We start from the raw sequence: 12252 nt of genomic DNA, 5'->3' as shown, positions 1-12252 counted from the left end.
TGAAACAGAAGATTGGGTTATGATGGGAAATCTTGGATTCAAGAATTCCAGATCCTAAGACACGCTCAGTAGAGTTCACTAAAATATTATCAATTAAGCTTTCGTTGCAACCCGGCTTGGCATGGGTGGCAATCGATATCAAAGGGATTAAATTGTTACTGTAGATAGTTTGTTCAAATTCAGCTATGTTTCGTCCCTGGGCCAAAAGATCAACATTGAAGTCACCTGTCAAGGCTACATTATTAGACGGTAGGAATTTCATCAACACGTCAAGCTCAGCAAGTGCATCTAGAATATCACCACTAGGGGGCCTGTAGACAACACCAGCAATCTGTGGAACCTCTGTGTTAGTGATCTCAACAAAAAGTGTTTCAAGATTGTCAGAGCATTTACATAACTTTTCGATTCGGCTGTATTGGTACTTATTGTCAATATATACACCAAGGCCACTACCTTTCTTTTTCCCATCAGTTTTGGAGTTATACTCACTGCTGTAACCATCAATTTTGTATAAATCTTTATTTTCCTCATCAATGTTTGTTTCAGCTAGCGCAATAACTGCAAATTTCTCATCATATTGACTCATATCAGTAATAAAGCTGTCAAAGTTAGATGCGTTCCCATCAATGTTGTTAAACACAATAGATATAAACGGCTTGTTATGGTTAAGTATGTTTTTTGACAGCCGGTTGAAATTTGTCATGTTATAAGACCTACAGTCTTTTAGAATGTTTGAAATAGTCTCCATATCTTCGTCTCTTTCTACAGTGTTGGGATCATATTTGTCATAAATAATTGAGTTGAAAGGATTGTACCTTTGGGATTTGAAGGCGAAACATTGACTGCAGTGCCACATTTGTTTAACATGGTCAAATTTAAAGCTCTGTTCAGAACATTTGGCATGATATATTGTATCGCAACACTCACATATTATGACTTTATGATGGCTTAGTACATTGCTATCACAACCTGGACATCTCTCTCTTGTAATATTAAAGTTTATTGAGGTCATATCGGTAAGATATCACCCCTACTACCCCTACTTAGGGCACTCCTATAGTCACCATTTCCACCTTTAAATCTTTCCGTGGACTGACTTCCACCACGTTGTACAATACATCGTTTTATACTCATGCAAAATATTTTCAGGCCTTCTCTTCCGAGATGTACAACATCATTGACCAATGGTGTGCCATCACGTGAGAATCGACCATACTTAGAAGGCATGCATCCGTTAACAGAACCTAGTACAGAGTTATCTATAATAAACATGTTTTTCCTATTATAAACCATGTCGGCAATTAAACTGTTTAACTCCCCTATACGTGAGTTAACAAACTGTGATTTAGTGGGCAAGAGTAGACTAATATGAACTTTACTATTAGGATAAAATTGCTGAATTTCACTACATTTCTTCTTAAGCTTAGCAATAAGTGTTCTAGTAGATGGTCTGTTGGAATCATCCCGAATATCATTGATTCCCGTGTGTATAACAATGTTCCGATAAGGGCCTATGTCTTTCGGAGCAGGAATATCGTCAATTTTAGCAGCCCACATTCGCTTACCAGGAACCCATTTTCCGAGAGTTCCAACATCTTTACCAAATTTAATGTATTTAGTGTTTGAGTCCCCAATTAAAACTGTGCTATTTTTGTAGTAAGGCGCAATATGCCTAAAGGTAAAGCTGTACCTCACAGAATTTTTCTCATCAGATTCTTCTTCATCTTCTTCATTAGTGAGAGGTTCAATACCATGATTCCAGATTTCCTGGGACAACCTGGACATCACGTACACACTTCCATCTTTGAGCTTTAAGGACTTTTCAGTCGACTTATGAGTGAACTTTATTGTGCGTTCTTCACCAAGAGACACAGTGACTATTATTGATTCAGGGTCAATAAGTACCTCATTGTCACAGTGCTGAGGGATATGGCTACTGTTGCCTGTATATCTTGTTACAAGGCAAGAGTTCAGCCAGCTGAGGATCGGTAATAAGAAAGCGTGTCCAGACCAGTTTATGCCATGATTTAAGAATCTGACAAAAAGTTATGAATGACATTACTAAACCCTATCACTTTACTAAGCTTTTGAAGATGCTGTAAAGGAGGTATCAAATCAGATCTTGGTACTGTTACCAAGTTACCCTACATTACAGAAGCAGATAGAAGAGGCATTGTTTCTATACAATTAACTGACAGGAATGGAACCAATGATAACTTTGACCTGGCATGAGGGGCGTAGTGAGGAGTTGTAAATTTCTAAAATTCACATTCTAATTATGATTCATGTTTACATCAAACTTCAAACAAAGAGCCTAGACTCTAGAGTCTAGAGGGTTTATTAATTTGTGACTAAATATTTTCACAGATCTGAAAATTGAAATCACCCTGGAGCTAGGAAAGATTAAGGATGTTAATTGTTTACCATCGGTCATCCTATAACCTATTTCAACTTTCAAGTAACTACACTCTATAGTCTTAAAATGATTACAATATGTATCACTGTAGCTTAGTCTGTATACAGTATACTTGGAATCACTAGTTAGAGAGTAGTAGATATTGGCTGAAGTCAAAAGACACATGTTTTTAATTTTTAAATTTTTTGAGTTCTGACTCTTCAGTTTTCACTTTTCAGATTTTAAATTTCTCACTTCTCGCTTGAAAAATGACATATCCGATTTCTTTGATACATGTTACGTATCACAAATATCAGCGCGAAAAGTGGCATGCAACGTATGTCAATAATTTCTCGTTTTTGTTAGTTCTATGCAGTAAAATTTCTAATGTTGCAAGAGTCAACAAGAATTTCGCCGCGGTTAAACCACGCACGATCAATTTTCTTAAATTTGATCCTTTGAACAGCTGTTGAGCAATGAAACGCAAACATAATCTTAGCAAAATGAATATATTTCTTTTATCTTCAGCATTTAATCAGTCACATAATCTCAAATTATTCGTTATATAGTAGTGTTGAAAGTATTAAAACTCATCAAAACGATCAATTTTCCCTACGATGTACTTGTATCTTGTATAATCAATTCTTTCGAGTGAAAAGTGCGACTGGAAAAAAGTGCAGCATATTTAACTACTATGTTTTTAATAAATAAGTGGGATTCGCGCTTACTGGGCCGCACTCAGCCTTGCTCTAACCAGAGCCCTCTCGCTTGCAGTAGCGCGCGACCGCCGTCGCGGCAAAAGACTATCTACTTGTGAAACAAGCGCGTCACGCAGTACGCGTAGACACATGGCTATGTGAACACTCAGCCTGTCAATCCGCCGAATCTCTATTAATGAAGATGATAGCCTGAGATCACCTGGCCTTATATATCCAAACCCGATTGATTACTTATTCCCTACGATCTTTTTGCCTTTGGCAAGAGTAGGGAAAAAATTAGCCCAAAAACTACCAAGATTAGCATGGAATAAACTTTGATTTGTGATCTTGACGACGCGATCAGCGATGTCAAATACCTTTTTAAATTGTTGCTCTAGCTTTGCAAATTAACAAAGTAACGATTTAAATTTCGTTGAGAAGTAAACTGTAAACAGTACATGATAGTTTGCGCGGTGCGTCGAAGCGGCAAAGTCAATCGAATCCTTCGCAGCTCAGCATGGCTTATAAATAATGCATTTTGCCGAATGCCGATCTTGCTCTAACCAGAGCCCTCTCGCTTGCAGTAGCGCGTCACGAAGTACACATGGCTATGTGAAATGCCGATCCGACGAAGTGTGGTTGCTAAAATGCATAAAAGCAATATTGAATATAAAATGCGGACCCAGTTGTGCATCGCTCTACGACATTAATGTAGTTTGTATTGTATATATATAATACAAGCAAAATCATTGCAGCATGAGCATTTGTGTTCATCATTTATCACTCATCAGTCAGAACTTATGGATTATTTGTAAGTAATGCTCTATGCTCATTAACGGGTGATACTCGTAAAATATCTGTTCCGTCGACGAGTCCAACTCGGCGCGCGTCCTGGTAAGTTGTAAACTTGATTCACGATGTCAATCCTTCGCATCTCGCCGATCTGCATACGAGAAGCATTATTGGATGCGCGCGCGCGACCCAGTAGTGCATCGCGCTACAAGTTGTAAACCTACAATATGCTCATTGCTTCCGGCCGTAAAGCCGCGCATAATATTAAATTACTGGGCGGCGCTCAGCTTGTCATTCCGCCGTATACGAACATTATAGCATTATCTGGGGTTCACATAGCCATGTGTATACGCGTACTGCGTGACGCGCTGACTACGGCGGTCGCGCGCTACTGCAAGCGAGAGGGCTCTGGTTAGAGCAATATTTAGGGTACCCAGGTAAAATATTAAATTGCTACATTAAATTTTGTTGAGTAAAGTAAATGGTATAAACCTGTAAAATTTATGACATGACATCATCACACAAAATATCATGTTGTCCTAGGTTTTAGTATTTTAGGGGGAGTATAGGGGGATTATTTTGACGGATGTTACTCGTCTAAATTTCTTCGAAGTAGTGCGCGCCGCTTTCTTCTCAGACTTACCTGGGGACCTCAGGCTATCATGTTTACAAATAGAGATTAGGCGGAATGACAGGCTGATCGCAGCCCAGTAAAGTTTTGTCATACGTTGTATGACCCGCCGCGCACGAAGTGCGCGTCTCCCCCTGTATCGTCGTTTCACCATAGTGAAACGACCGTGGGGGTCGCAACGTGATACAAGTAAAGTTGGACTCGTCGACGGTCCTAATATATGGAACAAATATTATCACCCGTTAATTAAATATATACATGTGTAAATTGTCTGGTTCTTGACTAGGAATTATAGTAAACTGTTTTCTTTACTCCTCAGTTAGTATGGACAAATTTAACTTCCGTCTTCAAAACATGACCTAGTCGGTGTTTACCTGGGGACCAGGGACCTCAGTCTATCATGTTCATAAACATAAAGAGATTAGGCGGAATTGAATGATAGGCTGAGCACGACCCAGTTAAGTCGGTGTGCTCTCCAATAAAACTCTAGACCCTGCAAAATTTACTATCACAGCAATAGCAATCCATGCAATTCTTTTTGTGAATAAACAATATTATATATACAGCCAACTTTAATAGGCCGTATTACCACTAAAATACTGCATAATGTTGTAGGATCGAGGAAATAAAATTGAACCCTACAAATTTTATTCATTTTCATACTAGCGTATCATTACATTGAACTTTGGGGCCATCTACTTCTAAAGGACATCCGCCAAAATCGCAGATTTTCGGACCTCCCCCCTCCACCCGTCCAGGTGTGTCCGAATTTTCATAACCACCACCCTCCCCCGGACGTCGGGATTTCCAGCTACTTTCAGTTAACGACCAGGACGTCGGGATTTCCAGCTACTTTCAGTTAACGACCAGGGGGTAGGATTTGGCCAGGGCCGGGAATGACTAAATTTGGCCGGGGCCGGGAATTGGCTGTTTTGGGATTTGGCCGGGGCCAGGAATTTCCTTATCCTAGGACATAATTTGTATTTTAATTTTATTATAATTTAGCAAGCACAATTTTGTAAGCAGCTACAGGAGTCAGTAAATAATGCAATTTTGAAATAAGATAATTACTTTAAATAACTAATAAATAAATTTAAACTAAAACATCTCAATCGTCATCTGACCCACTCGCAGCTTCAATGTGTATTGTTTAAAACTTGTTTTAGTGAGGCGGTACACCATAGTATGAAGACACAAGCATTTTTAGAGTCCATATTATCACTTTTCACGCTCAGTGCTGCAAAGTAAATCGGGCAAACTTCCCATTTTAACTTCGGCTAATCAATCCCTTACCAATATAAGGTATGTTGTAAGTTTGAATTGTGGGTCAAATTAGACAGTAGTTTTATGTTCGTAGGCTAGGTGACTTTTTAATCTATAATTCCCGGCCAAATCCCCGGCCAAAAACTCAAAACTGGCCAGGGCCGGGGCCATGAATTCACGGTGCCGGGAATCCCGGTTGTTCACTGGCTACTTTTAAGAGTACAAATAAACCAATTCAAATTCATTGTTAATGAAATGTGTAGTTACTTAAAATAGACTTGAATAATTCATTTAGTGTTGAACAAGTTTAGCACAGTTACATTTAAGTACTTAAGTAGCCATTTTAAGGCAGTAGGAGAATATGCGAGTTGTGTCTCGGCTCTCATGAGCTGCTCTGGAAATCGACTTCTCGTTCAAAATACAGGGATCTAAACTTACAGAGCAATAGTGTCAAAAATTTGAAATAAATGTGACTTTTTCGTTGATTCTGCCAAAATTTCCGGACGTCCGGATTTTCAGAAACCACCCCCTCCCCTGTCCGGATTTGTACGAAATTCATCCTAAAGATCTGATAAGTCTCTTAAGAATATTGGTAAAAGCATAACATTTCTATATTATCTATTCTAATGATCTCAAGAAATGTGTCTGTATGTCTGTCTGTAATTTGCGAATAGTTAAATCATGAAAACGGGAGATATGCGACTGGTTTTTTTTTGGTATAGTGCCGTTAAAACTCTGGTCAACAAAGCCAGATGATTAAGGTTTTTTAAATTAGTCAGTGGTAAGTGGTTTAATTGATCAATTTGTGACCCACAAGTGATCAGATCAGTATTTTCAAAACCATTTTGAGTGATTTAAATAAAAGAAATATGAATTTATGTAATTTGACAGATTTGACAGAACTTCGACATTATATAGCCTCGAACAGAAACCATTGGAGAAATTTGTTTCGTTCTTGATACTTTAATTTTTGTGGGTTAAATATTTAAGTTTGTTTTCAGAGTTCTACACGTAGACTTATCAGATCCCTAGGACTACTTCGGATTTGTGTAAAGTTTGATAATAATATATAATTAGGTAATTTGGCAGTGGACACTGGACCTCAAGATTGCCTATCAAGTATTACTATTAGGGCACTCAGAATTAAATTGTGGTGTGTTTGGACTGAGCGAGTTCATATTTTCGCACCGTTTTAACTACTAAAATGTAATGCATGTTTTCAAATATAATAGGCGGTTTATACTTTTGCATGTCAACTGCGATAGTGTAGTCCTGGTCATAGGCACGGGTTACACTAATTTTTACATATAATTTGTAAATGATTGGAATTTGTTGTGAATTGTAATATTATGCAATATAATGATTATTAACCATTTCTATCCTTAGCCTAGGATTCAAGTCCAAGTTATAACAAGTGTATCAATTCTCTGAAGAACTCACGAATTATAGATAGAATATAAAATCATAACAATGGCGACGCGGATGTATGACCAGAAATTGACCACCAACATCGGATCCAACATCAGGTTGTGGTTCACCCAATTCGAAGTGTTCGTTAATCACCAGCGAGCTATCGTAGAGCCAGTAATTGAAGTTGTACCGGAGAACCTGAACGCAGATGTAGAGGCAAGAACCGCCTGGACTACAGAGCGAGACAGGAGAAACGACCGGAATGTACAGCTACAGTGGACTCAGATGTTGATAGTATCAATGGACGCAGCAATGTTCAAAAAAGCGTACCACTTCGCAAAACCAGAGGATATAATCACAACGGAGTACAAAGTGATAAAACAGAAACTTTGTAACCATTACTCACCAAAACCAACCAAATTCGCTCAACGATACGCCTTCACCCGAATCTTTCAAGTGAAAGGAGAGCGTGTGGCAGAATACGTCGAAAGACTAACCGAAACTGCCATGGACTGTGAATTTGAGAACGAGTTGGAATCGAGAATGCTGGACCAATTCATAGCTGGACTGTGTGATGAAAGCGTGAAAGCGAAACTCCTGAAGAAAACAGATTTAACATTAGCAACAGCGAGAGAGCATGTAGCAACTTTAGAGAAATCTGTGGAAGAAGCTCAATATATGTCGAAAAATAGTGTTACTGTCAGAAACAGTGGAACTTCTGGAACTGTGAATAAGGTTTCGGATAGGAAATCAAAGCAGTTCAGAAAAGAAAGTAGTTTAAAACCAAGAGGAGAAATGTACTGTGAAAAGTGTACATTGCGCAGCCATAACACAAGGGACTGTAAAACAGTATGCAGGAAGTGCAAAGAGAAGTACCACATTGCTAGAAACTGCACGGGTACTAAGAAGAACTATAAGTACAGAAAAGGTGATAAATCTCACCATGTTGAAGAATCTTCCGAGACCGATGAGAATGACGAGAGCGACGTCGAGATAGCTTTTGTTTGTGTTGAGGAGAAATCAGTAGATATGTTTAGAGTGAGAGAAAGTGAAAACGAATTGATTGAAATTGACAAATTTGATTATTCGAAGTTATTACCCTCTGATGATTATTCTGAATTTGACACAGTTATTGAGTATGATGATTCAAATTTAGATGCTTGTGATGACTCTTCTTCTATAGAATTGATTGACAATCAAGAGATTGTTGAATTCAATTGTAACCATACTTCCTCAGAAAAACTGTTAGTGCCAGTGAAACTAAATGGACGAGATTTGAACATGGAATTTGACTCCGGATCAAGCGTAAGTATTGTTAGTTGTAATGTGTTGTCTAAGGTAGGATTAGATTTACTTCCTCTTATACCTTCGGCAAAAAGACTGAGAGCAGCGAACAATGAGAGACTACCAGTGATGGCGAAAGCACAAGTCGACGTAGAATTCAATGGAAAGATCATTCCAAAACTAGACTTAGTCATTGTGGAAGGAAAATGTCCATCATTAATGGGACAATCTTGGATAACCAGATTTTTAGGAGATGACTGGTTGGAGACAACACTGAAGAGATCAAAGATTGCTATTTCTTCTTGTTTTGATTTTTCCCCATGTGTAAGTAAGTCTGTGAATGTTTTAAGTAATGTCCATGTTAGTCCTGTCGAAGTCCAGTCCTGTGTGTCCCTTTTACCTCTTAGTCAGAGACCCTCAGAGAGGGGTGAACAAAGACCCTCAGAGAGGGGTGATCAAAGAACCATGAACGAGGGAACAGTCACACAGAAGAAAGAAGTTCAGAAACCTTTGAGAAGTTTAGACGAGCTGAAAATCAGTCCTATTTTTGAAGAAGGACTGGGGCTCATCAAAGGAGCAATGGCAAAACTAGTGCTGAAAGAAGATGCTCAACCAAAATCGTTGGGTGTGAGACCTTTGCCGTACGCGAAAAAGGATCAAGTAGGGAAAGAGCTGACAAGAATGTTGAACGAGGGAACACTAACCAAGGTAGAGGGAGCAAGCCCTTGGGGAACACCTATAGTCCCCGTGTTCAAAGGAGAAAAGACTCGTATATGTGGCTCGTATAACCTTACTTTGAATCCTGCTATGGCAGCACAGCAGTACCCACTGCCGTCTATAGAAGAGTGCCTGAACAAAGTAACGGGAGGACAGCAGTTTACAAAACTAGACGTTAGAGCTGCATACAATAACATCCCAATCAGGAAAGAAGACAGAATACTGACAACGATTAACACCCATTTAGGACAGTTATTGTGGAATCGTTTACCCTACGGTATTTCTCCAGCAGCAGCCATTTTTCAAGAGACCATAGATCAGACATTGGCAGGGATACCAATGTGTTGTTGCAGAGTGGACGACATCCTCGTTTCCGGAAAGGACAGAGAGGAACACCTGAGAATACTCAACGAAGTTATTGGCCGATTGGAAAACCAAGGATACAGATGCAAGATGGAAAAGTCAGAATTCTTGAAAGACTCTGTGATTTACCTAGGACATGAGGTAAACAAAGACGGGATCAGACCCGTTAAGTCGAAAGTGGAAGATATGCTAAACATGAGAGCACCACGATCAGTAGAAGAATTAGTATCATTCTTGTCAGGAGTGAACTACTACAGGAGGTATCTACCAAACATGTCACAGATTGTTGCTCCATTAGATGAACTCAGAAAGAAAGGAGTAGAATGGAAGTGGACAAAGAGACAACAAGAAGCTTGGAAGAATTTGAAGAAACTACTTAGCTCGGATGTAGTGCTGACTTTGTACGATCCTAAGAAACCGCTGAAACTTGACACCGACGCCTCTCCGACCGGATTGGGTGCAGTACTGTCACATACAATGCCCGATGGATCAGAACGTCCAATCGAGTATATTTCAAGGACTTTAACTGCAGCGGAAAAGAACTACGCACAAATCGACCGTGAAGCAGCAGCGATTGTGTGGGCTGTTAAACGTTTCCATTTGTACCTGTATGGAAGGAAGTTTAAACTGATAACCGACAACCAGCCACTAGTACACATCTTCAGCAAAAACAAGCAACTGTCAGTCATGACCGCAGCAAGATTAACCAGATGGTCATTATTTCTCATGGATTACGACTATGATATCTGCTACAGATCAACCAAAGCCCATGGGAACGCAGACATGTTATCGAGACTACCAAGACCACACACCCCAGAAGATGAAAAGGAAACAGAAAACGATTGGGTACAGAGTGTGGATATAGAAAATACAGGATTAACGGCTAAAAACATCGAATCACATACCAGGAAGGACCCTGTCTTATCGAAAGTTCTACACTACGTGAAGAATGGATGGTCAGATAGAGAAACAAATTTCACAGATGAAATGACCGCTTATTGGAATCGGAAAAATGACATTTCAATAGAAAACGGATGTTTGACATGGGGTTGCAGAGTTATTATTCCAGTTAAGTTAAGGACTACCGTATTGGAGATGTTACACGCAACACACCTAGGTATCAGCAGAATGAAAACATTAGCACGATCATACGTATATTGGCCGTTAATAAACTCAGAGATCGAGCAAATAGCTAACACGTGCACAACATGTGGGAAACATGGGAAGAGTTTACCAAGTTTGATTGAACACCCATGGACCAGACCATCAATGCCTTGGCAAAGAGTCCACATTGATTACGCTGGACCATTTCTCAACAGCATGTGGTTAGTAGTTTATGACGCTCATTCACGTTGGCCTGAAGTGGTAAAGATGAACAATAACACCACATCATCAGCAACGATCAGAGCTTTGAGAACCATTTTCAGTAGATTCGGACTACCGTTTGTTATAGTGAGTGACAACGGAACAAACTTTACTTCACAGGAATTCGAAGATTTCTTGCAGAGGAACAACATACACCACTTAAAGACAGGAACGTATCACCCAAAAAGTAATGGATGCTGTGAGAGATTTGTAGGAACATTCAAAGACGCGATGAAAAAGATGTATGAAAATTGTAAAGATGTCGACAAGAATCTAGCAAATTTCTTAGTTAACTACAGAATCACTCCGCACAGCGTTACTGGGATACCACCGTCTGAAGCGCTATTTAAGAAACTCTATGTAAGAACAAGGTTGAATCACGTATTTCCAGCAGATCGTGAAACGTCTGAAAGATTGAACGTGGATAAAGAACAGGAAATACTGAATGCCAGCAGAATCAGAAACCGCCAGTTTGAAGACAAGCAGAAAGTATATGTGCAACCACAGAACAAAGACACTTGGAGTCAAGGAGAAATTCAACGAAGAATCGGGAACTCTAACATGTACGAAGTTATGTTTGACGGAAGAAACGTGATTAAACACGCAGACCATATCAAGCAAAGATCAGTTCAGGTACTACAACAAGCAGAGACGTCGGAAAAGGACAACTCTCCAGAGACTGAATGTTTTACTTTACCTAATTCTAGTACGGTTGTGTCGTCAGAACAATTAACTGAAGTTGATTTACCTAACACACCTCTCAGAACGAACGAACCAGAGTTAACTAACAATAACCCCAGTTCAGGTGAAGCACAAGAAACTAACCAAACTCGCAGGTCAGAGCGATTAGCTCTAAAACCTAAACAATCTTATGAAAAATATCGTTAAGATCAAACGTTAAGATTTTACACACAATTGTTTTTGAGTATTACACGAATTTTATACGGTGAATTTTTTACACAATATGTACAGTTAACTGAATATTGACAAGGAGTAAGAAATCCGAGAAGGACATTGTTTTTTTTAATAATTTTGTTTCGTATAATTAAAGTATCGTGCATTTTTAAACCAGAATTGATTGATTATTTCGGGATCAAAAGCTTTGAATGTTCACGTATTTGAATGACAGAAGAGAGAGAGGAAGGATTTTATGGAACGCGCAGAACGTTTTAAATTTTATAAAGTAATTTATGTCCAGTACTTTTATGCGCGCTGTTTTTATCCTAACACGAGGTATTGAAAGATGAAGGAGGAATGTTGTGAATTGTAATATTATGCAATATAATGATTATTAACCATTTCTATCCTTAGCCTAGGATTCAAGTCCAAGTTAT

Source organism: Bolinopsis microptera, chromosome 6 (genome assembly GCF_026151205.1).
Source record: "Bolinopsis microptera isolate Bmic1 chromosome 6, MBARI_Bmic_1.0, whole genome shotgun sequence".
NCBI lineage: Eukaryota > Metazoa > Ctenophora > Tentaculata > Lobata > Bolinopsidae > Bolinopsis > Bolinopsis microptera.
The sequence above is the reverse complement of the archived record's forward strand: the minus strand, read 5'-3'. Positions refer to the sequence as shown.